The sequence below is a fragment of the Solea senegalensis genome, linkage group LG4 (assembly GCF_019176455.1).
Source record: "Solea senegalensis isolate Sse05_10M linkage group LG4, IFAPA_SoseM_1, whole genome shotgun sequence".
NCBI classification, from domain to species: Eukaryota; Metazoa; Chordata; class Actinopteri; order Pleuronectiformes; family Soleidae; genus Solea; species Solea senegalensis.
This window is the reverse complement of record NC_058024.1, coordinates 8,650,880-8,656,964: the sequence shown is the minus strand read 5'-3', so window position 1 is coordinate 8,656,964 and position 6,085 is coordinate 8,650,880. Positions and strand designations below refer to the sequence as shown.

The window sequence follows — 6,085 nt, the reverse complement described above, 5'->3', positions numbered from 1 at the left end:
AAGTTGAACAAGTGCATTCACTGACATTTCGATAGTGTTTATGATGTTTCTGTTTATATTCACTATGTTTACACTTGTACACATAGTTGAGATTTGCTATACAGATTTTTGATTGATTCTTGTTACAGTATTTATATTTTATTTGTATTTCTTTATGTTGTATTTCCTTGCCTAATTATCTAGTCTATTTTTGTTATTAATCATCTGCTTTTTAGTTTACTGACTCTGGGAGCCCCGCATAAGAATTAAATCATTAAAAAGTAACAGCATTTTGCAGTATCTTATGAATCTAGAGCGGAATGAAAGAGAAACTCGAATAAATAATGAATTACACAACCTAAGAAGCACCTAAACAAAAGTCACATAAAATAAAAGTCCCCCCCCCCAGTCTGAGACATGGATGCTCGCCCTCAATGAAAACATGGCTGTCAGTAGCAACTTAACAGAAATCTACACCTGCTCAAGTCTATGATAAGTATACAGTATGTTTGTCACAGTATATCTCTGTTAGGCAACTTTTTCCAGGTCTACTGCTGCTTTCTTTGGTGAGTTTATAACCACTTAGGTAAATCTGAATGAAGGATTTAAATCACCCAAATCATAGAATAATACTTTTTTTTACTTACTAAGGGAGGTGGCGCTGGATCAACAACCTCTGTGTGTCATGACTTAAAATTGCTGATTTTCTCTATGGACTTTGGTAATGGAGAGTAAGTGGTCTGCAAAATGACAAGAACGTCAAAAAAGGCTGTCTAACAGTGACACAAAGTCATGAAACCTGAAATATCACTTTAAGATTGATTTCTTTTCATTCCAGCAACCACATCATTACCACACTCATCATAACTGTGACATGGATGGAACATGAAGCGCATGTGTTACGTCGTACAGCTCACATATGGCAACTCCCTGTTTGATTCAGTGTCTCTGACACAAAGAAGAGACTTCAGCTCTTTGTATTTTTCCACCTCTGCTCTGGGACATCAGTGTTTCTGAGCGGTCTAACGTGCCATCACAAGGTGCTGGCTACAGGCTGCGGGTGGAAAATACAGCACTGCACTTTCAGACACTTCATGAAACAGGATACTCACTGGAGTCTATTTTTGGTGAGTAATAAAACCAGCAAAAGGAGATCCACACACACACACACACAAACACTACAGAGTTAGCACCCGGACACCGAGACACATTAACAAACAGTTCATATCATGAGCAACAGACACTGACTCATTAATATGAACAAATGTGTAATAACACACATAATCATGGTTTCCAGCTGTGAAAGCTAAAGGTGCAATTTCAGACACTGTTTTAGATTTTATCTGGACTTTTTCTGCACCTCATGAGTAAAATAATTCAGCGATCCATTCTGGCTACTCGACCTGATTTCATGCTGAGATAAACTTTGTCAGAGAGGCTTTCCCATAATATCCTTTTACCATCAGTGATTTTAATGGAGGTTAATTGCATTTGCACACATTTTCCAGTACTGACTCTATAAGTGCAAGATAAGATTAGATATAGTTTGACCCCAAGGAGAAACTTGACCTGAGCAGCAAGAGAGCAGAATGACATCATTATAACTCAGGAGACCTGCAGTGTGGTGTACACTGTGTTAGACCCGGCGTTTAAGTGATACCTGGGGTGTTTTTGAAGTGTTGTTGTTGTTTGAAGGGACAGACGCACAGTCAGCGCTGCCGTCATCAGGAATCAGCCTGAGACATGGACGCTTGTCATCAGTGACGACATGGCTGCCAGTGGGAACATGAGGAGAAATAGTCTTTAGCCTCTCAAATAAATGCTCACCAAATGAATTCAAAGACTGCTCGTTCCATTTAAGGCTCTGGATCCCCCGGAGTGTGGATTTGTCAAATGGATGTTGTCAGTGTAGCAACGTAGTCTGTCCCATTTCAAATGGTCTTTGTTGACTCAAAAGTGGCCGACAATAGCTTAGCTCCAAAGGATAAGTCTGGTGGATCCTTTATGGCCAGTGGGAGATCGTTCAAACACAAGCAAGATGAAGGATGGTCAATGTGCAGCGGGGAATGAGTTGTACAACTAATAGCCAGAAAAGAATGCATATTAATATTTCTGTATTTTCTGTCATTCTATTGTTTAAGTATTTAATGACGGAGCTGTAGGGCTTCAAGAGGGAAGAATTGGTGACGTAACTGGCAAGTGTAGCGTATACCGTCTGCCAGAATTTGTTAGGAAAGGAAAGGATCTTTATTGCCACACGACCAAAATTGTACAACAAGGTGGATCAGCACTGTTGCGACTGAGCACACCTGCACAATGGACCAACCTGGCCGAATGTGTCTAACATTTATACATGTTTTGATGGCAGGAGGAAACCAGAGAGCCTGGACATGGGGAGGATAAGTAAACTCCACACAGAAAGGTCCCAGAATGGGAATCGAACCCAGCACCTTCTTACTGTGAGGCAACAGTGCCAATCTACCAGTGTTAACTAAGGCACCAGAAGAAGGACTGGTGACGTAACCAGCGAGGTAGGGAAGGCTATCGAATCTGACAGCGCCTAACTTCCAGGACCCAGTTTATGTGTTTATGATATTGTTTTCCACTTTATCTAACTACCCCACGGCATTTTCCATCGCTTCCTTGCAAGAAAAAAGTTTTGTTTGGACGACTTGCTTTTCCAGGGCATGTGGAAGACTAGATTAGACAATGTCAATATGGACACACACAGATCAGATCGGATCCCTTTACATATACTGTATGTGAACAGCTGGTCAGAAGGTCAGATTCTGATCGGATATTCTTACAAATCTGATTTGGGCTGCAGTCTAAACAAGGCCTAAGAGTTGCTGATAGTTGGACCTCAGTGACTTTGAAGGAACATAGGGTTTTTAAAGATCAGCTGTGTATGCAAATACTAAGAATACTAAGTATTAATAAAACTTTAAAATGGATCCTAAAACATACAAGGAGCCAGTGGGAGGAGGCTGGAACCATTGATGCAAAGAAAGCAGTTAAAAACTTTGGTGCAAACTTCATAACATATTTAGACACAGGGTGTAGTGTTTCTGATGGTCCATCGCACATCATGTATCCCAACTGTGTCACACGGCCTACAAAATATATCCAGCCTACTGAGTTTTCACACTGGAAAAATGGAAAAAGTGACAATGAGAAAACTATGAGAAAACAAGAAAATAAGACAGTAAATTAGGTCTTACAGACAGAAGTTTCTCTCCCCCACTCTTGTATGGGACGTCCTGGTTCTTGTCCAGGAACAATTGGCTGATGATGGCAGATGTTCACATCTCTGTATGGAAACTTGTAGGAATTGCTGACGCCTAAAAGGCTGAACTTCCCTCATCCAAATCAATTCCATGGAACAGACGCAGAGAAGGGAGCAAAGATGTGACATTTGTCATCTCTAGAGGACAGAAGACGAAAAGAGAGGAGTGTCAATTCAGGTTACCTTCATTTTTAAACATATTTCAGAAAAAACAAGGTTTACCAAACTGCTTTACAAAATAAAATATACACAACACAGAGGTTGGCCTTTAAAAAGTGATTTAACATTTTGGGGCAGATTTAATTTGGTTGGGTAAGTCATTCCATAGTTTGGGGGCAGCTACAGAGTTTTTAACTGGGTCTTAGGAACATCTAAGAGCAACCAGGAGAGAAGAAGTTGGAAATACTGTACAGATGTACCACACAGCAAAACTAACTACGACAGACGTCCTGAAAAACAAAACTGATGAGTGAAAGACGTCAATTTTATATGAAAAAGAAATAGGAGCATACATGGAAGAAGAGACAAAAGTATCACTAAAGCCTGTCCCACACTATAGAACATTCAAATTTTAAAAAGACACAGACACAACATGTGTTGGTACTGATTTTGAATGTTTTCATCCAGTCAAGAAGCAGGACCACACACTTGGTGTTTAATGAAACGATTTTAGGGAGGAGAATCCAGGGATTTGGGATCTCACGGAAGCTCACATGATTTAACATGACTTCAGAATATTAACAGACATTGTGTGCGCGATGTTTTAACAAAAACTGTGGATGAAGTCAAGGCTGAGAAGACGGAATCAACTCGTCTGGTACAAGCTGCGGTTCTAAACAAAAGAGTGCAACATCCGTTTCCCGTCAACTCGCTCTCATTGATTATTGCAGGGTTCTGATCAAATGTTTAATATAAACATGGTCTTAATAATAGAAACACAATGTGTATATTTCAGCAAAATGGATACATATATAAAATATACAGTTTGCATAAACAGAAACAGATGTTTTTTATATTGCAGACTTTGAAATCTCCCAGCACCAGCCATGATTCTAACTCACACAATAGCGATTAATGTGATAAACACATGCTATTACAGATAATGACTGACGACAGAGGGACTATACTGTTGGGAGTGTTTACTTGGTCACTAGGCTCCAGGTCTGAGGACAATGAGTATGGATTCATCTTAAATGCTGCACACAATGTGTTTATGGTTGTTTTGTGAGCTTAATTGCAGCGTCTTGGAATCTGGCATCTGTCCATGAACGGTAGGGTACATTGTCCCAGCCCTGTGGTCAGAAATAGCTGAAACAATTAGTGCTAAGGTGGACGTTATTAGAGAGACAAATGGCAGTGGCCTGGTTCTGTGTGGGAGAGATTTATAGTGGGTTTCTCCAGGGTCAAAGAAAGTGCACAAGGAGAATTCACAGGTATCTCTCTGGACCTGACCTGACCCAAAGACAGCTCACTGGTTTTACTCAGCGTGTACCATCGGAAAAAAACAAGTGCCAGTTATTCCATTTTCCTTATGAGGCGTGTATCAAACCTTTAAATCATTAAACACAAAACAATGAAAATGTTAAGTAAATAAAAGATTAGTGATGTTCTATTTTCAATATTTAGTCCATATTAAAATAAAATAAAATAAAATAAAAAAACAGAGTTATGTTTCACACAAATAAACAAACTTCCAGTAGATATTGTTCTTGTTTAGTAAGTAAAAAATAAAAAACTCTAGACACTAGAGTCTCACGAGAACTGGTTAACATCATGTAGTGCACCCTATTTGCACGATATTTAAGTCAGAATATGATATAATCACAATATTTAAGTCAGAATATGATATTTTCATGATATTTAGGTCACAATATGATATTATCACACATTCTCACTCACTCACTCATCTTCTACCGTTTTATCCACCACGTATTATGTACGGGACAGTACTGGCACACTTCAAACTCTGGTTTCTCTGGAGAATGAAATTCATGAGCAAACTTGTACGGGTTGGCAGCGCAGCAGAGTCAGAGTCAGGAGAAAAGACAAAGATGGCAGAGGTCCAATAAAACACGTGTAAGATCAGTATCATTGACATGCACAGATAGACCCGCAGGTGGTGGTCAAACATCTACCCCCTTTGCCCTCTGACCTGGTAAAAGCCCATAGAAACTATTGTCAATTAAAAATATGTAATAATGCTATTTTTCCATTATACAGTTCTAGCAAACATCACGGCAGTTTTGTGCAGCCATGAAGACTCCGCCCATGTTGGGGAGGTTCTATAGTGATGGAAAACAACGTGTCTGAGTAGAGCCGAGTAGCGCCGAGTAGAGCGAGAATTGTATAATGGAAAAGCACCACAAATGTCCTGCAGGTCTTCAATGAGGCAGTCTGGCCTCAGGGGTCAAATGGTTAACAGCTTTAGGAAAGAGTCCTCCTCTGTGTTCCATTCTTCTGAGTGAGAACACCACCCTGTAGACAAACACACAAACACCCACACCCTGTCAGACAATGACAGCCTCTGCACAGTAAGAATGAATGGGAAAAAAACCGTCCATGTGTTAAAGGTGCAATATGAAATACTTGAAAGTGACTAATTGCGAGCTATCATGCCGTTCTCACCAGTCACCAATAAAAACAGACCAACACAAAGTCAAAGAAATTAAGTTACTGTAGGCAAATATATTCAAATGACATACAAGATTAAAAGCTTTAAAAGGGTAAAAGTAAAATAAATAAATAAGTTGAACAAAAACAGGATTATGCTTAAAAATCCATATGCAATAATACATACACTTCAAATAGAGTGATGTACAT

At 39.5% G+C, this 6,085-nt stretch overlaps 1 long non-coding RNA gene across 1 annotated transcript; it reads left to right on the top strand.

Moving 5' to 3' along the window:
• Positions 1 to 390: 390 nt before the first annotated feature.
• On the top strand, positions 391 to 3,221 carry LOC122767828. Its single transcript, XR_006360251.1, has 3 exons — positions 391 to 710; positions 818 to 1,106; positions 2,348 to 3,221. It is a non-coding gene; the product is annotated as an uncharacterized LOC122767828 (long non-coding RNA).
• Positions 3,222 to 6,085: the final 2,864 nt, after the last annotated feature.